The 25,984-nt window shown below is 43.0% G+C and overlaps 2 long non-coding RNA genes across 3 annotated transcripts in view; one reads left to right on the top strand and one right to left on the bottom strand.

Moving 5' to 3' along the window:
- Window positions 1–25,984, bottom strand: part of LOC123801208 (uncharacterized) — an 89,119-nt gene that overhangs the window by 2,751 nt on the left and 60,384 nt on the right. The window contains exon 3 of one of the 2 annotated variants that reach the window (XR_006782163.2): window positions 2,612–4,427. The exons of the other annotated variant lie outside the window; for it this stretch is intronic. This is a non-coding gene — a long non-coding RNA (uncharacterized LOC123801208). Of the gene's footprint in view, window positions 1–2,611; window positions 4,428–25,984 lie in introns of those variants that run through there. 2 annotated transcript variants of the gene reach the window in all.
- Window positions 12,328–25,353, top strand: LOC148108666 (uncharacterized). The gene is made up of 4 exons (XR_015727183.1): window positions 12,328–12,414; window positions 19,185–19,471; window positions 19,778–19,871; window positions 25,221–25,353. It is a non-coding gene; the product is annotated as an uncharacterized LOC148108666 (long non-coding RNA).

The following is a 25,984-nucleotide window of genomic DNA, read 5'->3' as shown; positions in this document are numbered from 1 at the left end:
AGATTAAAATTCTTTAGTATTGCCACCTGGAATAAATGTGAGATTCTTGTGAGGGTGGCTGCTGGGTGGTCAACTAGCAATGGGGCCACATGGGGAGGACTTACACACTTTGCCTCTGGCCCAGGCCAAGCTGCTTTGAATCAGGCTCTACTTCTCACCTGCGCTGTCTATGTGGGTAACTCACTTCACTTTTCTAAGCTTCCGGTTTCCTCACATGCAAATAGAGACGAGAATAGTGCTCAGCAATCCCTGGGGTTGTTGTGATAATTAAGTGAGACATAAAGCAGCTAGCAGGGCACCTGGCCAGTAGCAGGGCCCCAGAAAATATAGGTAATTATTATGCGTTCAGCCTGGATGACCTTTCAAGGGTTTTGTTTTGTTGCCCACATTAAAGAATTGACCCTTCCCACAATTTAACGAAAAGAAACACACCCTAGAAACTAAAGTCAGTTCATAGTGAGGCACGATTATCCAAGAGGTCACTTTCAAATGTATTTCAGTGAAACTTTGTATCTGTAGGTGCAGAGACAAGTCTTTCATCAGCTGTGTCCACAGAGGTCACGTATTTCCCCCCCTTTTTGTACAACTGGGCTCTTTCATCAACCTTAGTGCCCGCTAAAATAACAGCTGCCAAGCGCAATTGTTGTTTCACATGGTACTTGATGACATTGTGGGCTCATTTTTCCACCTGCGGCCAAGCTGAAGAATTCTCAGAATTTGCCCTTTGTTTTGTTCCAGCGTTGGTATTAGAGATATGAGATGAGACGTAGTGAAGATTCAGGGCAAAGTCAGTTTTCTACTCCTGTGAAGGTTGAGTTTGCAGGTGAATGAGAAATTGCGGGTGAGACGCCTGGCAAAGAGACTGGCAGGAAATGTATCGCTGGCTTGGTTACCTGACCCTGAAACACTCCTGCCTCCACACTAAGCTCTCGCTACCCCTCAGGCCCCCACCCCAAGCTTTAGGACCTTAGCAAGGAAAAACTTGCAGAGTTCAGGTGACTCTGCCAAGGGTCGCCCACCTCCAAGGTTTGACCTGACTTTAGGTACCAGTTCTAGCAATGTCCCGGTATTATTATTCTGCCCTTAGATCTTTCCTGATCTTACAGCTCTTCTTCCAGGATTGAATTCTGCCTCTTTCTGACCAGTGCTCCATTCCTTCAAGCTGGGATTAAGATCTTGCTCCTCACTGCCAGCCCCGGGGCCTTGCTAATTCATACCAAATTTTTCTAATGGCAACCAGTGGCTTGCCACAAGACTCTGAACTGGTCTAGCAGACCTCTTTGGATTACTGTCCATCACCTGTCTCTTCATTATATTCACCAGAACTATGTTTGGCCAGCCTGGCTGAATACTTATCCCAATTTGGTTCAACATCAAACACCACTTCTGGACCAGGCAGGGAGTACTTGTAGGTCCTGGCCCCTCTATAATTTTCATGATAGTGCCTACTAAGTTTCAACTTTGGCATGGGCCCCTACCCAAATCTGTCACTAACTATATGGCTCTGGATAAATATCATAACTGAGAAGCCATAAACCCAGTTACCTATGGGGACCAACCAGGTGGGTAAGATAGATCTAAATGGCCGGCTATGGGACTCAGCAAACTAGACTGCCATCATCACTCAGTCCTGGGTGGTTATCGCCATGCCAGACTATGGGACTCTTCTGTTGTGTAACAGAGGAGAACAAGGAAGAAATGGGCATGGGAAACCAGCTGATTCCGTCAGCTGCCTGTGCTACTCCTCACCCCTGATTAACTCCAGCCATTTTACGGCTTCTCTGGAAGCCCCGGCTTTTGGGGAAATAGGTGATATACTACCACACCGGATCATGGTTTCTTCTCTCTGTTACTTTTCCTGTAGCTCCTGAATGCTTCCATAAGATTTCCAAAAAACTGTCCTAGCCCCAGCTTAGTCATGGATATTCTAGAAGTTGTTATCTGTGGCTTGTTAGTCCAGTTTACTTAAAGTGCTTGCTTTTTTGTGAGAAAGTAATGGGTTTGTCCTAGTTGACTGTATTCAATTTCAAGGACAGAGAAGACTCCCTTTTCTCACCAGCTGTATCTCAAGTGGGGTCTGTGAAGAGAAAGAATATGAAGAGCACAAATCCTTCATAGCTACCAGGGAAGCCGCTAAACATGGTTTTGAGTTCACTCACCATTCTGGGCTCTGTCCTGTAGAATGAAGGCATTGAGCTCTGCGGTCACTGGTATCAAACCCCTGAACACTGCTCAGAGTAAGAGAATATTAGAATGGAACTCTCCCTGCCTCTCTTTCAACAGGGAAGCAAGATGATAGATTCAGATATCAACGTGAACGAGACAGACACTCCCTTTCCCGATTTAGTACATTTAAAAGGAAATGTCTCCAAGAATCTGTTCGTAATCCTTGAAATGCTCCAGGAGATCAAGATAAGATTAAGAAGCAACAAATCTTTAGATAGGGGGAATAGCATGGGTATAGTAGACATTGTTAATGCCCCTCCAAATCCCCTTGACCAATTGGCCCACCCCTCGTTCCCACCCATACCAACATGCACTGTCTCCTTCTCTGGAGAATTGCCCTCAGCCAGGTAGCACCCACCACCTGGACACCCCCACCCTGAGCACCACAACAAACCTTGGCCCAACTATCAGGAGGATATAAACTGAACTTGCCTCAAGGTGGAACTGTCTTTGTGATGTTCTTTGAGCTGTAGGGTTTTCCCTCTGGGATCAGATCCAAACTAGTCTCCAGCTAGGGTTACATTCTTGCTTACCTTCCCCCTTCCGCAAGCTTTATCCTGTTTTTGCCACTCCTCTTCTAAGGAGAACATTTTTTCAATAAATCACCGCAAGCTTGTGAAGCAGACCAGGGCTGGAGAAGGGGTGATGGTTTAACCCTGCCTTCAAGTTTGGATTTTTGATCAGTATGTGCAACTGAATATATTAAGGTTCTAAAATGAGACTGGTTTACAACTAAAAGTGACTGACACCAAGAGTGATGCAAGAAAGACTTTATTCATGGACAAGAGAAATTGATCTCCACTGAATTTAGTTTAAAATGATAGAGGGAGACAAAAATAATGTTTGGATCACATTCCATGGGTCAGCCTTGTGCGACATATGGTTACATAAGCAGGGAGCAGCAGTGGCTTCCCACTGCTTCCCGAAGAGAAACCCTGGGCTGATTCAGTCAGCTGCATCCTCAGTCGGGCTCCCAGGATAAAAATATCTATTGGATAAGAATCTGAAACATCAGGTTCTGAAACTTTTGACTGGCCCCGTGCCAGGTGACTCAGAGCTGTGCACTGTAACTAAATGAGTCACATCTCTATGCTCTGGAGGAATCTGTTATCTGTAAAATGGTGGCAAGCTCGTTCCATGGCGCTGGATGGGAACGTGTGTGTTCTTCCTGTCGCGTTGTTGAGCACCTGTCAGGTACTGAAGATTACAGAACAGTGAAACAAGCACCTCACTGGCAATGATACAATTTGCTACGTGCTCTCCTTTTAGTGCTGAGGAGGGAATGATTTTAACAGGGGTGATGATGAAAATGAGGTTGATCAGGGACTACTTAAGTGAGTGGATCACAATCTTGCTGGAACATTGGAATCACTTGGGATACTTTAAAACCACATCCTCTGCTCCATCCTTGGGAGATTTTGGTTTATGGGTCTGGGCTGCTGCCTGGGCATCAAGATTTAAAAAGCAAGCAAATGAACAAACAAATATATAAAAACTCCCCCAGATAATTCTAATATGCAGCCAGAATTGTGATCCACTTTAGATAAACATAACAAAACTAAGTGCAGATCTTCCTCGATGTCCCAATAAACCCATCATAAGTTGAAAATATTGTAAGTCAAAAATGCATTTAATACGCTTAACATCATAGGTTAGCCTAGCCTAACTTAAATGTGTTCAGAACACTTACAATAGACTGCAGTTGAGCAAAATCATCTGGGTGGCTCAAGTCGGTTAAGCACCGGCCTTTGGCTCGGGTCATGATCCCAAGGTCCTGGGATTGGGTCCCTCATCCCGCTCCTTGCTCAGCAGGGAGCCTGCTTCTCCCTCTGCCTGCCACTCCCTCTGCTTTGTTCTCTCTCTCTGACAAATAAATAAATAAAATCTTTTAAAAAATCATCTCACACAAAACCATTTTAATAATAAAGTGTGGAGTATCTCATGTAATTTATTGAATACTGTACTGAAAGTGAAAAATAGCATGGACAGAATGGTTGTGAGTTGTTGACCCTGGTGATCACCTGCTGACTGGGAGATCTGGCTCGCAGCCTCCGCCCAGCGGCATGAGACAGAATTGAGAGTATTCGTAGGTTGGGCGAAGATCAAAATTCAAAGTATGGTTTCTGCTGAATCGATATTGCTTTTGCACCACCGTAAAGTTGAAAAATCATCAAGTTGAACCATCATAAGTAGGGAACCATCTGTATAAGAGTACCAAGATGATAAGTGTATTAAAATTTTATTTTTCAGTTTTATTAGAAATTTTCATTTTATAAAATGAAAGGCAATGATAAACATTTCAACGTATGCATGAAGTTTTTGCACTCTTTTGTATTCCTCTTAAGATACCCAACTGATTAATTTAAAAAAAAAACACTAGCATAGGGGCGCCTGGGTGGCTCAGTTGGTTGGGTGTCTGCCTTCAGCTCAGGTTGTGATCTCAGGTCCTGGGATTGAGCCACATGTCCAGCTCCCTGCTCAGCAGGGAGCCTGCTTCTCTTGCCCCTCCTGCTTGTACTCTCTCTCTGTCAAATAATTAAATAAAATCTTTTTAAAAATTAATTAAAAAAACACTAGCATATGTTATATCCACCCAAGAACAATTTTTTTCAATTATCATTAGAGTGGATTACCACTTCCACTTTTTTTGTAAAATCTATTTTTGCCAAGTAATCCTGGTTTCAAATTATTCTATAAAAACAAATTTTGTATATTAACGTGTCAAGTATAATAATAATAGGACACATCTATTAACAAATAACAAGTAGTCTCTTGACTTTTATCAGGGACTTCAATATCTCTGATTCAATAACAAAGACTATCTCTAAAAAAATCAACATACAAGATGTCAAAACATAGATTAATTCCTTAGGCAGCTTACTTCTGGGTGTCAGTATTGGAAAGAAAAGATGAAAAAAAAAACCAAAACTCCAACAAGATTTTATACAGGTGCACAATATGCTTTTGTTTTCAAAACTTGTATTAGAGCTACAGGTAAAATTATTCAGTAGTAACATCTGGGTCCATCACTAGTCACCTAACTTATTTTACACTCTGGAGCAAAGTACAGCATGAAACAGCACTAGGTATTTAACTAGTAACTTAGTAAAAATATGGAATGCTTTATACACACACCGCACACAAACATACATACACACACACACACACACACACACACACTGCAGCCACATGTAGGCAGGATTTTTGTCTATTCCATCAGTGAAATTTATTTTATTTTTTTCAAGATTTATTTATTTATTTATTTATTTTTTGAGAGAGAGAGAGGAAGGGAGGGGTGGGGCAGGGGAGAGGGAGGGAGAAAATCTCAGGCCGACTCCCCGCTGGTCTCAGAGCCTGACCTGGGACTCTGAGGTCACAACCTGAGTCAAAAGCAAGAGCCAAAACCGACTGTATCACCCAGGTGCCCCTCCATCAGTGAAATTTAGAAGTGGGGGTGAGAAAAAAGCATGGATTTCCCCCCTTTTTATATCATTATGCACATGGTTTACAACCTATATTTTTAAGTTCTTGATATCAATTTTTCTCCCTATTTTTTTAAGGTTTTTGTTTTGTTTTGTTTTGTTTTGTTTTTGGTTCTTCAGCCTTTCCTTGTATTAATCAAACTGTATTCTCGGTTATAATAGGCCTGTCCACCCACTTGGTTCACTCATTCATCCCTTAACCCACCATTTGTGATATGACAATTAATTCTATTGTAGTCAACTGTCACACCACAGATAATGGCCTCAGAACTTTGAAAAGAAAGGACACGTTGATTTCTCTATTGATAGAGTGAGTAGCTTGCTTCACAGCCCCACTATCTGAGAGCAAAGCTTAATCATCAACAGAGCAACTTCTCAGTGGATAACAAAGCTCCAAACCCGTGTCTCTGGGCAGTCCCTCTTCACACCCTCCCACCTCCTCCTCCCACCCGCCCCCAGCCCCTTTCACCAGGTGGCTGGGAACCTGCTGGAAACCAAAGTAACAAACTTAACTGCATTCAGAGGTTGGAGAATCTGAGTCATTAACTGTTCCTCTGCTTTCAAGAAGGGTTTACTTTTTTTATTCCTTCCTCTCAATTTTGCCTTCTCCTTCTGACCCCCATTGTTGTGCTCTTCTCTCTGTACGTTTTCTTTTCTTCCTTCCTCCTTCACCCTTCTCCTGTACCAGCCTATGTCTACAGCCAGGGGCCCTTGGGCATGGTTGATTGTCACCAGTCGGCCTACGGGCTGGCCCTGAGCCACTCAGTTCTCCCAGCTCAGAGCAATGGAGGCCTGTGACAATTAAAGAGGAAAATCCTGACAGCCGTGGGGGTGCCAGGCGGGAGCTGTATTCTGTGGAATGTGATCACAAAGGGATGCAGTAGATTTCCATTTCAGTGGTTTGTAAGGCAGTTCCAAAAGTGCATTTCCTGAAGTGTTTGGGGCATTGGTAATAAAGGAGGGAGACTCTCAAGTCGACTACTCCGAAATGGACAACACGAATTCGGGTGTGTGTCAGAACACACATAATGTTTGAAGGATCCCTGCCATTTCCTTTTCCCCCATGTGCCACAGAGAACTCTGACTTGATTGGTTTGGCTTCCTGACCCGCCCCCCCCCCCCTCAGGTGTGTCCTGGACCTTGCTGACGAAGAACAGAAAGAGAAGGGGGGAGAAGAGAGAAGTTTTCCCAAGAGTTTGCTAAACTGAAGTCTTAACCCCTGCAGGTGATAGTATTAGCAGGTGGGGCCTTAGGAGGTGCTTAAGTCATGAAGGAACTCTCAGGAATGGGATTAGGGCCTTATAAGAGAGCCTGTGGATATTCTGAGGTAGCTATGGAATTTTCCCTTTTTTGGTAACTGTGCCTGGTTGTAAGTAATCCATTGGTTAGTGAGGGCCTATGGATAGTGCCTTATAAAAGAGACCTGAAGAGCTGCCTAACCCATTCCCCCATGTGAGGACACGGAGACAAGGCACCAGTGTGAACCCAGAAGAGCACCTTCACCTGAGCAAAACCAATCTCGGATATCCCAGCCTCCAGCACCGTGAGAAATAAATTCCTGCTGTTTATAAGCCACCCACTCTGTGGTATTTTCTTATAGCAGCCTGAACAAAGACAGAAGTCCTCAAATCCACACCCCCCCCACACACACACCCTGTTTCAGTGACTGGAAGGAAAATAGGACTCAGCATACAATCTTACTCAAGACTCGGATTTATTACAGCAAAATCAGTAAAGAGAAAAGACACATGGGGTAAAAGTGGAGAAAACCAAGTGCAAGCTTCCAAAATTCCTAAGTCACACAGGATGTGCCTAATTTCCCCAGCACTGAATTGCGATGACACATGCAAAGTGTGAGGGAAGCTCGTTAGAGACTGGGTCTGGGGTGGGGGGGGCTTTATCGGGGGATGGTTGTGTAGGCACTCTCTGCCTGGCATGTACTGGAATTTCAGACTCCCAAAAGAAAAGCAGAGGTTCAGCATAAACTACATTGTTTTACGAACAGTTTAAGCACAATGAACCATGCTTCTCATTCAGGGAACAGTGGGAACCCTCCCAAATACCAGACAAGTTCCCAGACACCAGGCAAGAGCCAACATTGCAGTCAGGCCTTCCTGATGACAGCAGTCTCAGGCTTCCCAGAACTCTTTTCTATGTAGTAGGTATGTTTTTACACCCTCCCCCTTTAACAGTGAAGAAAAGGAGGCTTAGAAACGCCAACTACTTAACTTGTAAGTGATGGAATTGAAATACGAACTCAGATCTCTGACTCCCAAGCCTGCGCATTAGTCTGTGAATCACAGTACACCGGAATTGTACAAAAGAAATTGGAAAGGGACCATAGTTCCAAAAGAACAGGTGGGCACTAAAAAGTTCAGGACATGCCACCCCAAAACATGCTGTTTTGGCATATTAATTATTTTGAGTTAAAGGCACTTGAAAACAGCAGATACAAGAAGGGCACTCTGACCTACCTTTTTTCCCTGAAAGCTTGAGATTGAATTCCCACAAAACAAGTGCCCTCCCTACACCGGGAGGAAGAAACATTCTTAATCACCTGAGAAGGGTGTCTAGGCTATTAAACTAATTTAGCTTCCTTTAGTCTCCATATATTTTAGTTACTTTCCACAATTGCTACTCTTTGTTCCATCTAGTATGTAAGTACTTAGGCCTCCTCACTTCTTGGGGTATACATTTTTTCCATGAGAGCTTTCATGTACGTGTAAATCAAATTTATATGCTTTTCTCCTGTTAAATCTCTCTCTCTTTTTAAAAGATTTTATTTATTTCAGAGAGAGAGAGAGCACAAGCATGGTGGGGGGAGGGGCAAAGGGAGAGGGAGAAGCAGACTCCCCGCTGAGTAGGGCTCAATCCCAGGACCCTGAGATTATGACCTGAGCCGAAGGCAGACACTTAACTGACTGAGCCACACGGGTGCCCATCCTGTTAAATCTGTTATGTCAGCCCCCGCCAGAAACCTCAAAAGGGTAGAGGAAAGAGCCCAGATGTCCATCGACAGATGAAAGGATAAAGAAGAGGTGGTGTGTGTGTATGTATGTGTATATATATATATATATATATATATATATATATATATATATATATATAATGGAATATTATGCAGCCCTCAAAAAATGAAATCCTGCCATTTGCAACGACATGGATGGAACTAGAAAGTATTATGCTAAGCGAAATAAGTCAAGCAGAGAAAGACAATTATCATATGATCTCACTCATCTGTGGAATTTAAGAAACAAAACAGGATCATAGAGGAAGAGGAAGAAATAAAACAAGATGAAATCAGAGAGGGAGACAAACCATAAGAGACTCTTAATCATAGAAAACAAAGTGAGGGTTGCTGGTGGGGTGAGGGGTAGGGGGACGGGGTAACTGGAGGGAACATGATGTAATGAGCACTTGGTATTATATAAGACTGATGGGTATTATATAAGCACTGGGTATTATATAAGACTGATGAATCACTGACCTCTACCTCTGAAACCAATAATACATTATATGTTAATTAATTGAATTTAAATTTAAAAGCTCCCCTCTGACCCAGTACTCCACTTCTAGAGATGTATCCTAAGGAAATAAATTGATTTTTGTGTAAGGAAAAAAAAAAAGGAAGTTAAACATTGGTGTCGAGGTGACGTAGTTGGTTAGGCAACCAGCTCTTGGTTTTGGCTAGGGTTATGATCTTGGGGTCATGGGATCGAGCCCCACATCAAGCCCTGCACTGAGCGCTGGCTTAGCATGGAGTCTGCTTGAGATTCTCCCTCCCTCTTCTCTTCCTCTGCCCCTCCCCCTTGCTCCTGTGAGCACACACACACGCTCTCTCTCTAATAAACAAATCTTAAAAAAAAAAAAGGTAGAGGAAAATTTTTACCTCCGCTATGGTACGTTCAGAGAAAGAAGTGCTTTTTTCTTTTTAAAAAAATTCGTATTATGGACCCTTTGAAAAAATCGAGTGTTGACACAGAGTGTTACATTAGCATCAGGTGTACAACTTAGTGATTTGACAAGTTTATATGTTATGCTATGTTCACAAGTGTAGCTACCATCTGTTCCATTACAGATAGATTACAATAGCTATTATAATATCATTGACTGTATTCTTCATGCCGTGCCTTTTATTCCCACGACTTACTCATTTATGGACCTCCTCTTTTTTTAGAGGTGGGAGGGGCAGAGAAAGGGAGAGAGAGAATCTTAAACAGGCTCCACACACAGCGAGGAGTCCCAAGCAGGGCTCAACCTCACAACCCTGAGATCATGACCTGAGCCAAAATCAGGAGTCAGACCCTTAACTGAGCCGCCCAGGAGCCCCTATGCGTCTCTTTTTAACTAGGCTTAGGCACTTGGGAAATGCAAGTTATATTTAACGAATGCAGGAAACTTTGTCCTGAATGAGGAAAGAATAAAGAAACCAGTGTGACATGGGTGTGAATCCTTAGAAAATATCTTCAAATTACAAAGAAGTCATGGAGCCTTGATCTGTCCCAGCTTCTAGAGGCAATAGAGTGGTTCACACAGGAAAACCAAACTTACTCTAGGTCTAAGAAAGACATGGACACAGCAGAAAGACATCGACACAGGGAATTCCTAGTTTGACACCTATCCTGACCGTCTCATCTCTCATGCCCTGGGCTCCACCTAGTTTGACACCTATCCTGACTGTCTCATCTCTCATGCCCTGGGGCTCCACCGACACATTCTCAGGGTAACCTCATTGCCCATTCTTTGGAGAAGAGTCCTTCTGATCTCCGAATTCACTCTCTCTAGCTTGGTTTTAGTGATAATCAGGGACAATCCCTGTAAGAAAATTGTCACTTCTACTCAGACTTTTCCCCAAAAATGTGCTAACTTGACTGTGGCTCCCCCCCACCCCCAGCTTGAAAAGGGAAGAAATTCTAGAAGAAATATGAGCTGCAACCGCCTCTCCCCAGTTCTGTCTAAATGTTAATCTGGAATCTGGTGAAGAGAATGAAACAAAGGACAAGATGAGACGCACAGAGGGTAGCAACGCCTCCTTGTTCTCAAGTCGTGATGAAAAAAATAAAGCTGTCTGACAAAAGAGACTTTTGCAGACTTGAAAGGACTTCATTGAGTTCACACGACACTGCTATTTAACAGCTTCACAAGATGCCGCGGCTCTTGTCCGTGTCAACCACGGAGGTTGCAGGAACCCGTTTTCCTGGTCCTGAGCCCCTGGTCCTCCTCATATGCCTTCTACTCACTTTGCTGCTTTTAGGGCCACAGTGGCTTAAATTCCTCATATTTTCTACATGTAGATTGTCAGATGGAGTCAGAGTTTTCTGCGGAATATATTTCATAAAATATAAAAAACTATATGTCAAAATTAAATATGTATGTAATTGCTGTCTCCCGGGTCCACGTTCAAGAGTGGGTGGACGACATTCCCAGCCATCTCCAAGTCCCTCAAGCCTCCTCCTTTTTCCCCAAGGTGGCTAACATTTTTTAATGGGTGGTGGTGTAGTAAGTTGAATTGTGTCCCCCCAAAGTTATGTCCAAGTCCCAACCCTTGGTACTTGTTAATGTGTGACTTTATCTGGAAAAAGGGTCTCTGCAGATGTAATTAATGAAGTCATAAACCTCAAGATTAGATCATTGTGGAATTAGAATGGGACCTAAATTCAATGATGTGTCCCTCTAAGAGATGGAAATGGAGAAGACAGAAGACAATGTGAATACGGAGGCAGATGCTGAAATTATGAGTCTACAAACAAAGGAATGGCAAGGATGCTGGCCGCCACCATGGAAATCAATTCTCCTTCAGAACTTCCAAAGGAATCAGTCTTCCAGACACCTTGGTTTTGTATGTGTGGCCTCCTGAGGTCCAAAAGAATAAAGTTCTAATGTTTAAGCCACCCAGCTTATAATAAACTCTTATGGCAGCCCTAAGAAACTAATACACTCATAATTTCATTGCTAGAGTTTACTTTCCATACCCAGTCCTACTGCTACAGTTTCATCATAACAGGGGTTGGCATTTTTTTTTTAACATAAAGGGCAAAATGCTAAATATTCTAGGCTTTACATGCCACACAGTCTGTCATAACTACTCAACTCTGCTCTGACAGTGCAAAAGTAGCCACAGACAATATGTAAATAAATGGACACGATGGGGTTCCAATAAAACTTTATTCACAAGAGCAGGTGGTGGGCCAGGTTTGGCCTATGGGTCATAGTTTGCTCAGCCCTGCATGAAGATGTTCACCTGTGATCCTGGTGCCCTATCTCTTGGCGTCTTCCTAGAGTCTTTTTTATGCCATTTCTCCCTGAAGCACCAGGAGGTCTTCATGCAAAAAGGCTTGACATAGCTTTTTGGGTTTTTCAAATTCTCTGATACAGATTTCCTTTTAGTTCTCACTCTCAACGACTGGTTCTTCAAAAATAATCACCTGGCCCAATTTATCTCCTGTTTCTCGGATTTACAATATTTCAGTCATGAAATATTATCTTCCTTTTCTCCTTACATCCTACAGCCCCATTTCCATAGTGCGTCTGACAAACTAATGATGAAGGCGTTGTGACTGTCATTTGACAGTGTTGAGTCGTCAGCGCCTGGGGACTGTGCTTCAAAGTGTGTGGGTGGCTTCAAACACTTGGGGGCAAGCAGCCCGACAGCTTTGAGCTGCTGAGTGGAGGAAATAACAAGAAAAGAAAGAAGAGGCTGTTTATTGTAAGTAACTTTTATTTTAAGATCAAGCCCAAGAGGAGGGGAGTTGGGAAAGGAGGAGAGGGAGACAGAGAGACTTCCAAAACAATATATGATTATTTGGAGGCAGGGAATATAAGCTGAGGGGGAAGGAGGCAAAACAAACAAAATGGGATTTTATACTAGAAAATCAAAATCGGTCTGTATAGAGCAGTGGAGCTTTAAAATAGAGTGTCAAGGTGAGAGAGGAAGGTTTACTTGGATTCAGAAAGACATATTAGGGGTTGGAAAGGAAAAGGAAGCCAGAAACCTTCCTCAAAAATCTGAGACTGATGGTCAGGCTCTGATCTAGACAGTCCGTCCTCCCCTCCTTTGCCCAGATTAGCCCCTAGTTAGTTTCCTGTGGCTGCTATAACAAAGTACCCCAAGCTCGCTGATTTAAAACAACAGAAATTCATTCTCTCCCAGTTCTGGAGGCCAGAATTCTGAAACAAATATCACTGGCGTCACTAGGGCTGTGCTCCCTCTGGAGGCTCTAGGGAAGAAGCTGTTCCTTTCCTCTTTGAGCTCTGATCACAGCCGTCTTCCTTGACTTGTCACATCACTACAACCTCTTCCTCCGTGGTCACCTGTCCTTCCCCTTTGCTCTCTGGCTGCCCCTCTTCTGTCTGTGTCAAATCTCCCTCTGCCTCCCCTTCATGAGGGGACAGGTGATGGCTTTTATGGCCCACCCAGATACTCCAGGATAATTCCCCGTCTCAAAACCCTTCATTTAATCACATTTGCAAAGATCCTTTTTTGGCCGTAGAAGGTAACGTTCATAGGTTCCAGGGACTAGGATGTGGATATCTTTAGGGAGGCATTTTCAGCCCACTACAACCCCCAAACTTTATACCCGAAAACAGTGTAGCTCATAGGCTCAGTTTCCTCCAAGGGCAGTTTAGCAAGAATCTTGAGCAGAGCAAGGGAGGGGGAGCAGAAGTTTGCCTTAGTTTGTCAAGTATTACTTTCCACACTAATACAACATTTCAGCCCCTCTTCATAGACTGGCTCCCCACATATCCATGTGGTTGCCTTGTCTGTAATCTGGCTCTGCAGTAGGGAGTGATTATGGAAAGGACCTAAAAAATGTAAACAGTGGGTCATATTTTAAATAGGCAGAAACCCAGGAAAATTTTCTACAATGAACATTTTTCTAAGGAAAAAAAAATTTCTAAATATGGACACAGGAGAACCTGGACTCTAGGGATGGGGCCCATTGTACTGATACACACCCACCCACTTCCTCTTACTTTCAACATGCTTATAAAATCATACAAAACCAGGAAGCATTTTAAACTGCTTTCCACCTGAATATCCTGCCATATGCATCTCAAACTCATTACGTGTAAGACAGGACACAATACCTCCCACCACCAGCATGTTCTTCTTCCTTATTCATTGTTACAGCCTGAAAAAAGCTGTGTTAATTTGAGGTCGATGAGCTTCAGAATTGGAAACCCCATGAACTGTATGCAAACATTTTGGCTTTTGCAGGGGAAAGATCAATAGCCTTCATCAGATTCTCCACAGAATCTTGGGCTTCAAAAGGGAAAGAAAGGTCTGCCCTGGCAAGACACTCAGTCGCAGCTACAGAAACATTGTTGCATAGCATTGTGCATTTGCAATGGAGAATGTCCACTGGTTTGTTTTTGCATGCGTTTGTCAAATTTGCATGCATTGTTGTCATAAATTTGCAAGATAGCAGGCTGGGAGTCACAGTAAAACAAATTTTGGCAGGATTCCCTTCCCCCTAGGTAGGGCTACAAGTCCAAGATCAAGATCTTCTCTCTAGAGAAATGGATTTTGCTCTTAAGAACAAGGAAGCAAGAGACCATAATGAATACTTTTTCTGTGTCTAAGGATTACTTTGACATGACAACACATACCAAATAGACTTTCACATTCTTGGAATGCTTGCCTCCACTTCCTCCAGCTTTACCTAATTCATCCTCAGGTCTCGGCTTAAATATTTCGTTACCCTATCAACACTCCTGGGAAAAGATCATAGACTCAAATTTTGAAATATGGGTCTTGTTGCTTACTGAATATCTATATGAAGGGAAGGAAATTGACCAAGAGCTAGAAACTGGAGACTGTCTCTTTGGTCTTAATTCTTGAAGAAACCCAAGACTTCCCTCCAACTCCATCCTTTTCTGGAATCACTTTGGTATCCACAGGAAAGGTAGGGCTGGTGCTCAGCAACAAACAGACTTCAATAGGCCATTATATCAGAAAAGAGTGTCAAACGAACATTTTGAAAACAAGGAGAGTCACAATACTCCTTTAGAAAACTAAAAAGACCAAAAAGACTATGTCACTGAAAATAGTCATGATGAAGTTTCAAGGGAATAAAACATGAAGAATTATTTTCATTAAATTTTTAATATTTAGAAAATTTTAAGATTTACTGATTCTAGAGGGGCCAGTTTTCCCTTCACACCGTGTTCTTGTATCAGCCCATATATTTTGTTTATGGCATTATCACAATTATATCTATATAATTTTATGTTTAATGACTTTCTTTTGCACTTGTCCGTAGCTCTGCAGGAGTAGAAGCTGCCCATCTTGTTACTGCTTAACACTGCCATTTTTTGGTAGATACCAAAAAACATTTGATACACAAATAGATTATTCTGTATTAATGAATTAATACAGAATTGTGATTGTTTCTCTTCTCCAGAGAGAACTTTCCTTTGACCATAGCAGTTACTTGTCACAGTGGGTAGGATTCTCGAAGTGGGGTGGTTCCGCATGCCTCTCCTTACAGCCGGGTTTCTCAACCTCAGCACAGTTGCAGTTCTGGGCAGGATGGTTCTTTGTTGTGTGTGTTGGTGGTTGTTGGGGGGGGAGGGGAGGTGTCCTGAGTTTAGCAGCAACCCTGGCTTCTACCCGCTGGATGCCAGGAGCACCGTCCGCCCTAAGTTGAGACAACCAAAAGTATCTCCAGACTTTGCCAAATTGAAAAACAATGCTCAAAGAAAGAAGAGAATCGCAGGAGGTATTTCAGAATCTAGGACAAGAGTCCGCAGGCAGGATGAAGAAGAGGAAAACGAGGCTGTGGTTGAATGCCCCAAAATCTACGCATATGAGGCTCTCCCTGCAGAGGCAGGTTTGGTTTTTGTTTTGTTCTTTTTTTTCATTTACTATAATAAATCTGTACTCCAAAAAATCCTTGGTTTTTATACTTTGATTTTTTAATTATTTCTTAATTGTTTGCTGAAAATATCTCTTGAACAATTCCAACTTTATTTCTTTTTTTTTTTTAAAGATTTTATTTATTTATTCATTCGACAGAGATAGAGACAGCCAGCGAGAGAGGGAACACAAGCAGGGGGAGTGGGAGAGGAAGAAGCAGGCTCATAGCAGAGGAGCCTGATGTGGGGCTCGATCCCACAACACCGGGATCACGCCCTGAGCCGAAGGCAGACGCTTAACCACTGTGCCACCCAGGCGCCCCCCAACTTTATTTCTGTTGAACTAAGAAGAGGAGCTTAAATTTTTTTTGTGATGCAGCAGGACAGTTACCTGAGGCTGAGACAGATGGGAACCTAGAAAAGTTTACACAATTGGGGCAGCTGGGATGCGGCTCCCAACACACCTGGGCCATTCTGCTCAGCGTGTTCGGTGACAGCTTCTGACAGCCTCCTTCAGACAAGCGGCAAACAACACGAAAAGGTGACTGGAGAGTCCAGGAGTCAAGTTATTTAGAGGGTATGTGCTAGAAATGTGCTTAGTAATCTGAGTTTCCTGTTTTCTCAGTTCTGGATCTTTCTAAATAAAGCCTGAGAGAAAGGGGGAGTTTAGAAGGGATAATGGTTTCTGATGAAATGGGAAGAAATACTTTTGCTTTAAAAATGAATGCAGCAGTTTTCTGGATCCCAGGGCCCTGCAGAATTCATTTCGGTAGGAAACCTTCTCATTGTTAAGGAACGTACAAAAATGAAGTTGCAAACTGAGAGCAAACTAAAACTGAAATGCACAAAGACCGCATAATTTTTATTTTCTGTAGCAGACCTAATCCTCATGAGTCCCATTCCACTGGGTAGCAGCCAGTTTGGGGGGTGGGGGTGGGGAGAACTTTTCTAATGGATGGTGCACTTGCTTTAAAGTATTCTGTGTTAACGAAACATTCTGTGGATTGAAAGTTAAACTTCCTGTGGGAGCTGGATTTCTCCTTTCCCTTCCTCTCCTCAACGTGGCCTCTGGGTGTAGAGAGAGACTGCATCTCGCTGCCACAAGGGAGACGGGGCCGGGGCTGGCCTGGAGCCTGTCCTCCTGCTGTCTCTACTGCAGACTACCTGGTCTTGTCCTCAGGTGTGTCCAGGCTGGTGCCCATGGAGGGGGGCTGGGTCTGGTCTCCCCTTCAGAGTATCCTGCAGATGGTGGCTGCTAAAGCCTGCAGCTGAGGAACTCATCTCGGTCAGTTCTCTGAGTTTGGTTAGGGTCACCTGTGGGACTTGCCCCCCTACCCCGACCCCGCTTGCTGGTTGTTGTGGGAAGTCCAACCACTAATCCCAGACGTTCCTAGTCCCACCTTGAGTTTCCAGCAACAGGGCTTCTTGGCCTCACCCCACATAGTGATAGCTTGTGTCCAGTTTCTCAGCCTGAAAGCCGTCTATTTTCAGCAGCCCCTAAGGGTATCTGAGAACTTCTAGATTCCTCACATTCCGTATAGACCCTAAGGAGTCATGAGCTCTACCTCAGATGTCTCTTTGCACCTCTCCCTCTCTTTTTTGATCTCGACTCTGTGCGTGCCACTGCTAAGCAATAACAAGGCAGCTTCTGCGGAGCTTCTGGACGAGAGCAAAAGAAAGTCGCCAAACATAAACTGCACAAGTGTATTACTTAATTGTAATTGTGATAATGCCATAAACAAGGAAAGAACAAAAGCCCTTTGCTGTCTGCGCTCCTCTTATTGATTTGATGACCTCCCTTGGAGAGGACATCAACCTTGGAGAAGATGGGAATGACACAAGGTTCTCCCAGCCTCACTACCTGTTCTATGACCTGTGTCTCCCTTCTTCTTCCCATAATCCCTCAGGACAGGAGGTAGGCCGTCCACCTTCACCTCCCAATACCCCTATACCTTTGTAGCGGGGACTAGTCTTACTCCGAGTTCTCTCTCTCTGGAATAATACTTCCATTTTAGCCCATCAGACTCTGTTCTTGATACGTTAATGATGGCTCAAGAAGTTTAGAAAGTCATCTCACCTCTTGAAAAAGAATGTCTTTTAAAACAATTATTTAGTCTCCCAGCTGCTCTGGAAGTCAAAAGCTGGGTATGGATTTCACCTCCTCTTTGCATTCCTACCGCTACCATCATAATCCCCCCCAAAACCAGCAGTCAGCTCTGACAGAACAGAGAATTGGCCACACATAAGAATTATAAAAGATAAAAGTGTAAGTCACTAATAAGAAAAGGCACAAGATAAATCCTTGTTATTTCCATTTCACACATTGATGGGCCTTTTAGGTGTGGGAGACAAGGCCCAGGGCCAGTCCTGTGGAGTGCCGAGGTTGAGATAAGGATCAGCAGGATAAAGTCAAAGTGCTTCTCACTGAGCTAAGGAGATTTTTTTAATGCAAAATGACTTCTGGTCTTGTCTGGATAGATATAAAAAGTAGAACTCGTGTAAGAGAGGAAATGGAAAAAGGAAACCTAGAGAGTTAGGGAAACCCTCAAAAACTTGGCAGAAAAGCAGGCCTAAGGGAGAGGGATGGCTACCAGTAGGACACTCCACTACCTTGGAGAATGGAAGTGCAGCTATGGTCCTATTTGGGGAAGAAATAAATCAGAAAGAAATGGAGATTTGGTAATAAAATGACCAGAAGCAACCAAGAAGAATTTGGGAACAGGAATTTGGGGTGAAAGCTGACAGGCTACAACTAGGACAGGTGTCTTCCCTAGCTCCATCCCAAATCTGAGCACTTCCAGGTCTATGTGAAGGGGATCAAGTTTTCTAATGGTAAATGTTAATGTGGTAGATTAAAAATGGCCACCAATTCTTTGTTACTTCCCACATAGAGAATTGGTATTTATTTCCCACCATCTTGCATTTGGTTTGGTTGTCACTGCTTGAACCAAGAGAATGTGGTGATAGCTATGCTGTGCTGTTCCTGAACCTAAGTCTTTAAAAGGCTGGTAGTTTATGCTTTTCAAAACTCTGTGTTACTACATACTTACTGTAGAGAAGGAGAATCCTCCTAGGAACCTTACCCCAGTTGGAAGCACCTTGTCTGACAAAAGTTAGATTAACACAAGAAAAGCAAACAGAAGTTTATTAACGTATGTACCCCCCCCACACACACAATCACTCAGCAATGAGTCACTCAAAGAGGTGATTAGAACTTTGGTTTATATAGTATCTTAGCAGAGGAACAGTAAATTTTTAGAGAAATGACAAGACAAAGGAAAGAGACTTTGTTTCTAGGGCAGCAAACTGGGGAAGGTAAATTATTTGGGAAAAATGTTAGATCAGGGCTGGCTATAGTAAGATTTGCTATATAGATTCCTTTGGTGTAGTCTATGGGCTGATAAGCATCTAGACTTTTCTCCGGTGATTAACTTTTGTCCTTCCTGGTATAGAGGGGAGGGGGGACACCTTTACAAATTTATGTCCTGTTTTTAGAGAGATGGGGGAAAGAAGAGAGTTTTTCTTGTATCTACTCTTCTCAGTTGCCTTTAGCTCAAAATAATCCTTTATGCTGAAGTAGCATATTTTGGGGTGGCACATTCGTCTACTCTTCACTAGGTCTAGAAAGATCACATAGAGAAACCACACGAAAAGATCAGATGGAAACTGACAAGCCCTGGGATGAGATGGAGAAAGAGAGAGACCCAGCCAAGCTCAGCCTTCCCGCCATCCTTTCCAAGATGCCAGACATGTGAGTGAGCCATTGGATACTGCAGCCCTGGCCATGACCTGATTGAACCGACATGAGAAACCTCCAGAAAGAGCAACAGAAGAACCTCTTAGCTGATCCCAGTCAACTCACAGAAGCACGAGATAGTGGTTGCTATAAGCCACTATGTTATGGGGTGAGTTGTGATGCAGCAATTGATAAGTGGAACAGTGGGGTAGGGCTAAGGTGGCAGCAGGGAAAGAGTGTGGTGTATTGTACATCGGCTCTTACATCCCTCCATCCAGAGTGACAGGTGAAATTTCCATTCCTATTTCATTAGCTAAAGCAAGTCATACAGCCATGCTTAACTTCAGGGGAATTATGTCCAGAAAAGAAAGGACATGAGTGATATCCACCACTCCACCTCTAGCAGCAAGGGAGGCTGGGGAAGCCAAGCAGATTTATAATGATTTGTTGTACCTGATCATGATTTATTACCTAGGGCTGGGCACACTGCAACCCCGAACACAATCAGGATACTGTCATCTGGGGTGAAGGCAGGAATACATAGAGCATTTGCTCCAAGAGGGGAGTGGGTAAGTAACTGAGAGATTGTACCGGCTGCCACTGGCTCTCGCACGCTGCCCTGACCTGGGCCCCACTCACTGAACTTGAGCTCTTGCCATCCTCACACTTTCAATCCATATATTTGGAATTTGAGTTTGGAGCAAGCCTGGATGGGGAATAGAAAGGGAAAGAGAGAAGGGAAAGAAGAAGAAAAGGAGGGATGGAGAAAAAAGGCAGCAGTCATGTACCTGGGTGTGAAATGAAAGAGACCTTGAGTGCTCCTGACTCTAACTTCAGCACTTTTCCCACCACTTAGGGGGAGAAAATAATTAATGTTTGCACAAAAATGTCAAACAGAAAGACAAAGGGAAAGGGAACATTTCAAAGAAGCGTGAAGTGTGTGGCAGTCTGGGTGGTCCTGCTGAAAAAGGAAAAACAAAGTTCTCAGGTGGTGCTTTGGGAAACTCTTGGAGGAATGGAATGGAACGTTCTGATCTAAGGCTTATGCCTTGAGCGCTGCTCTATCTACAGCTCTAATGTAGATAATCTTTGTTTTTTTCTCCCCTTTCTTCTAAGTTTCCAACTCAGTTCACAAGTTCTGCCTTGTTGGTCAAAATTAAATCCAAATTAGCAACTCTTTTTTTTTTAATTTTTTTTTTTAAAGATTTTATTTATTCGACAGAGATAGAGACAGCCAGCGAGAGAGGGAACACAAGCAGGAGGAGTGGGAGAGGAAGAAGCAGGCTCATAGCAGAGAAGCCCGATGTGGGGCTCGATCCCACAACGCTGGGATCACGCCCTGAGCCAAAGGCAGACGCCCAACTGCTGTGCCACCCAGGCGCCCCCAAATTAGCAACTCTTTTTTTTTTTCATTTCTATATTAAGTGAAAGATAAAATCCTAGGAAAATGTTTAACCATCTTCAAAAGACTTCTCATATATTGTCCTTAAGATAACTTTATTTACTATCCTATTTTACTTGTTAGCGAATCGGGGCTGAGAGAGGTTAATTTATCCAAATTCACCTAACACATCTGAAACTAGATCTATTCACCTTCATAATCCCTTAAGTTAACTAGCAAAATACTCAGACTATCAAGAATTTATTTGGTGCATTGTTCTTAATTGAACCTGGGATCTAGAAATTGTCTAGATAGCTTGGCCAGCATTTGTTGTCTCATTCAGGAATACAACTTCTAGTTCCTCCTTCTGATGGAACTGTCTTTAGTATCCTCCCACATCTACATCATTTTTGCTTTCTCTCTACTTTTATTCTCATCCAAATGTTCCCCACTGTCCTCCCACCTAGCAGTTATGGGTTTCCACATATGTGGAAGCCCATTTGCGGCCAAGTCTGTTTATGCTGATTCTACTCACTCGGCGTTATGATGCCGATTGGGTATATTTCCTGCCTTATATTGAAGCCTCAAGTTCACCTAGTTTTTGCCCCTGCTTTGCTGTCTCTCCCACTCCAGCCCCTTCAAATAAATCACATTACCCACAAAGCCTGCCCTGGGCTTCAGTAAAACTTTGATGGAATTCATCATCACTTTGCCCTGATTTTCAGATCTACTGCTTTTATATTTCCTGGTTCTCTTGGGCCCTGAACTTAGCTCCTGTTTTCTGCCTAATCCTGTTGGTTAGTGGCATGAGTTTGCTCTTCCAATTTTGTCTATGTCTATCCTAATGAATGCCTTATTGAAGCATCTAATAGTAATGAGAACTGTCATTAGTTATGGGCCTACCATGTGTCTCCGTCTGAGCTAAACATATATTTTTTAAAGATTATATTCATTTATTTGACAGTGATAGAGAGAGAACCCAAGTAGGCAGAGCAGCAGGCAGAAGGAGAGGGAGAAGCAGGCTCTCCACTGAGCAGGGAGCTGGACATGAGGTTTGATCCCAGGACCCTGGGGTTATGACCTGAGCTGAAGGCAGACACTTAAGCAACTGAGCCACCCAGGCGCCCCTAAGCTAAACATTTTATGTATTATTGCATTTACTCCTGTAGGGGAAGAAAAATAATTTTCCCTCTACTCTTCTAAATTCTCTGCTGAGAACTCTAACAAATGACAGATTAACAAAAGAAATACAAACAAATTTATTAACATGTATACCTGATATATGAATGGGAGACACTCAGTAACTCTCTCTGAGGTAGTTTCGGGCTTAAATATCATTTTCAGCTAAAGACAAAAGAGAGAAGGGTATGGGGGAAGTCAGTTATGGGGAGATAAGCAGGAAAAGTACAGTAAACAAGAGTAAGTTTTGTTATGCAGATTTAAGTCAGTGCCTTCTCCACAGATGGGTTGAGTTTGTTGTGATTTAGTCATCCTTCTCCCCCTGGGACAGAGAGGGAGACGCCCTTACAAATGGAGATTTTCTCATAAATGTAAAGTTCCCTTACAAAAGGGTGACTTCTAATCTGTTTTCAGAGCTTCTCCTTTGTCTGCTGTTTCTCAAAATAATTCTTATGCCAAAGAGGTATATTTTGGGGTGGCACATCTTACCACCCCTCCCCCCTCACGACAAACCGGCAAGGTACTGTTACTCCCTTCATTTTCCAGGAAGAAGAGAAGCAGCATCAGTGCTGGGAAACATCCTTCACATTTTAATTAAAGCTCTTACCTGGACACCTGGCACTGTGCTGGGCTCTCTAGCTTTACTACTGAGTCTGGTCTTCCCAACCATCCTGTAAGCTGTGCAGGCATTCTCATCTCTACTTTTTCCTGGGGGGCGAGGGGGACACTGAGGCTTAAAGAGGGTAGGTGACTCCTGAAGCAGGCCAAGGGTTAAACTCCAGTCTCCTCTCCAGCCACACTGGCCTGCATGCCAGACCCACTTCGGGACCTTTGCCCTAAGTGTTGCCTCTGCCTCAGTGCGCTTCCCCCCATATCCACACGCCTCCCTTCCTCACCTCCTCCACATATTGTTCAAATGTCACCTTTCAGTGAGGATTTCCCTCCCCTTCTCTTATTAGAGCCACGCCCTCACTCATGGCTGTCCCTCACCCTTTCCCCACTTTCTTTTTCTCCCTAGCATTTATCACTCTCTGACACCACACATTTTAGTTACTAGAATGCAAGTTCCAAAACAGGATTTTTATCAATTTTGTTCACTAGTGTGTGTATATTTTTTGAGAAATATCTGTGGAAAGAATGGAATAAATATCTAATTCCAAAGCCTATTCCCTTTCCACCATGATATTCTCAGACCCTTTGTGTTAATCATATCTTCTTTTTGCCTCTAGGCTACTTTGTAATGCCAAGGAATTTTTTTTTTTTTTTTAAATAAATGCCTACATTCTGTATTATCAAGGAAAAGAAGAAACAAGTCCAACCCATCCTGGGCCTGGAAACCATGCTAACAGCAGTTTTGGCTTTATCAAAGAACGTTCATTCTGTGCCTTCTTGTATGTGATGCCCTGCTAGGTACTCTGCAGAAAATACTAAACCAGAATGTTTATCTCCAGCTCCAGCTCCCCCTCCAGTTGGCTGGTTACTGGGAAAGAAAGCACAGTGCCGATGAACAAATGGAATACCCATAGCAAGTACAACTCAGACCTGAATGACAGGTGTTGGGAACCAATGTTTACAGATCAGTCAGAGAGCAAATCCATGGAAGTTTCATTATTAGACAAGATGGGGTTTCTGGAAATCATCCAAAGAGAACTTTTCCTTCCAAAATCTGTTTGGATTTGGGGGGATATTGCCGAGAAGCAGTTTATCTCCTACATAGTGAGCTTTCTTTACAAGTTCCTGGATGCAAACATTGACTGAAGAAGCCACAATAACCATAATGCTGGAAGAACTTGTGGCATCCCCTGTCCTTGGGAAGAACCCACTTTTCATGGTGCCATGCAGATCTTGGGCCTAATGCCAACTGTTTTTTAAAACTAATTTACTAATGCTGCTATAAGCCGCTGCTAATGGGGACAACTGTCATCATTTAGCATTCTTTAAGCATCCCATGGTGAACTGGAGATTTTTAAATGCATCCACCCTGTTTATTACTTTTCTGTTTTATGCATATACTCCAGTGTGTATAAACAAGACAATATTATAAAAGCATTAAAAATATAATCACATTAAAGCAACACGGAGCCAGCTTGATTGCCCTCAACAAATCCAGCCACCACCAACATAGTTTTAGAGGCTTTTGGCCGCACAGCAGTGCTACGAGGCCAGTTATATGAAAAGTAAATTATGTCAATTAGCATTTTACATGCATAATTCCAAAATTAATTGTACTAGATTTTTTAAAAGATTTTATTTATTTATTTGACAGAGACAGAGAGAGCACACAAGCAGGGGGAGTGGCAGGCAAAGGGGGAGGGAGAAGCTGACTCCCTGCAGAACAGAGAGAGCCCTAATGTGGGACTCGATCCCAGGACCCCAGGATCATGACCTGAGCTAAAAGCAGTCATTTAGCCAACTGAGCCACCCAGGCACCCAATTGTACTAGATTTTAAGCTCCTTTAGAGCAACAATATTTTCCTCTTTTTTCACACAGCACCTGTTTCAATGCTCCATAAATATATCCTCTGTCTCCAATAGACTAGGATTCATTAGGACTGAATGTTATGTTGAACAATGTATCCAGTATCTACTATGCATTTGGCACAAAATAACATTCAATAAAGGGAGTGCCTGGCTGGCTCAATTGGTGGAGTGTGAGACTCTTGGTCTTGGGGTCGTGTGCTTGAGTTCCACGTTGGGTGTAGAGATTACTCAAAAATAAAATATTGACAAAACCCTCATACCTAAGGCTTGCAAAATGCAAGTTAAAGATCCCACCCTATTAAAGAGAGAAAGAGAAAAGAAAAGAAAGAAATTTTAAAGATTTTACTTATTTATTTGACAAAGAGAGCAAGAGAGCACAAGCAGGGGGAACAGTAGAAGGGGAGGGAGAAGCAGACTCCCTACTGAGCCGGGGGGGGGGGGGTGCAATGCGGGGCTTGATCCCAGGACCCTGGGATCATGACCTGAGTCGAAAGCAGATGCTTAACCATTTGAGCCAACCAGGTGACCCAAAAAGAAATTTTAAAAAATGAACATTTACTTGAATGAATACTGACCTATGGAAATTAAATTTGATTCAACATTTGGGTAATTGTGATTTATCAGTAAAACAAACCATAAACAAAAGACTCTGGATTTAATATTTTATAAAGAGATATTAGGACAGGGAAGTAGTAAGGGGAGGAAGGTGGTCAAAAGATACTAATTTCTAAGTAAAGGATAAATACTAGGGATGTAATGTCCAACATGATGACCCTAGCTAACACTGATGTATGATATAGAGGAAAGTTGTTAAGGTACTAAATCCTAAGAGTTCTCATCACAAGAAGAAACTTTTTTCTTTTTCTTTTTATTGTAGCTATATGAGAAGATGGACATTAGCTGAATATATTGTGGCAATCATTTCACAATCTATGTAAATCAAACCACCAAGCTGTATGCCTTAAACTTATATAATGGTGTATGTCAATTATTTCTCAATAAAACTGGGATAAGAGGTACTGACAGGTCTAAAGATAAAATTCGGAATCAGCTCTTGGGGAGAGGGTGGTTTGGAGTATCATTAATACATTCTGGGCTTTATTTCCCTATTCTACCTTGATAAGTCTTAGAAGAGAATGAGGGTTGGGTTAGAGGGTTATCTCTACAATCCCTTTCATTTTTTTTTTAAAGATTTTATTTATTTATTTGACAGAGAGAGAGATAGCCAGAGAGAGAGGGAACACAAGCAGGGGGAGTGGGAGAGGAAGAAGCAGGCTCCCAGAGGAGGAGCCTGATGCGGGGCTCGATCCCATAACGCCAGGATCACGCCCTGAGCCAAAGGCAGACGCTTAACGTCTGAGCCTCCCAGGGGCCCTGAAAACAATCCCTTTCAGCTCCAAGTTCTGGAACTATGATTTGTATAATCCAAAAGGATATAGGTAGGGGTGCCTGGGTGGCTCATTTGGTTAAGCACCTGCCTTTGGCTCAGGTCATAATCTCAGGGTCCTGGGATGGAGACCCACATCAGGCTCCCTGCTCAGTGGGGAGTCTGCTTCTCCCTCTGCTTCTGCTCCTCCCTCCTGCTCATGCTCTGTCTCTCAAATAAATAAATAAAAATCTTTTTTAAAAAAAGGATATAGG

The sequence above is a fragment of the Ursus americanus genome, chromosome 17 (assembly GCF_024610735.1).
Source record: "Ursus americanus isolate L20-20 chromosome 17, mUrsAme1.1.p, whole genome shotgun sequence".
Classification (NCBI taxonomy): domain Eukaryota; kingdom Metazoa; phylum Chordata; class Mammalia; order Carnivora; family Ursidae; genus Ursus; species Ursus americanus.
This window is presented reverse-complemented; position numbering and strand designations above follow the sequence as displayed.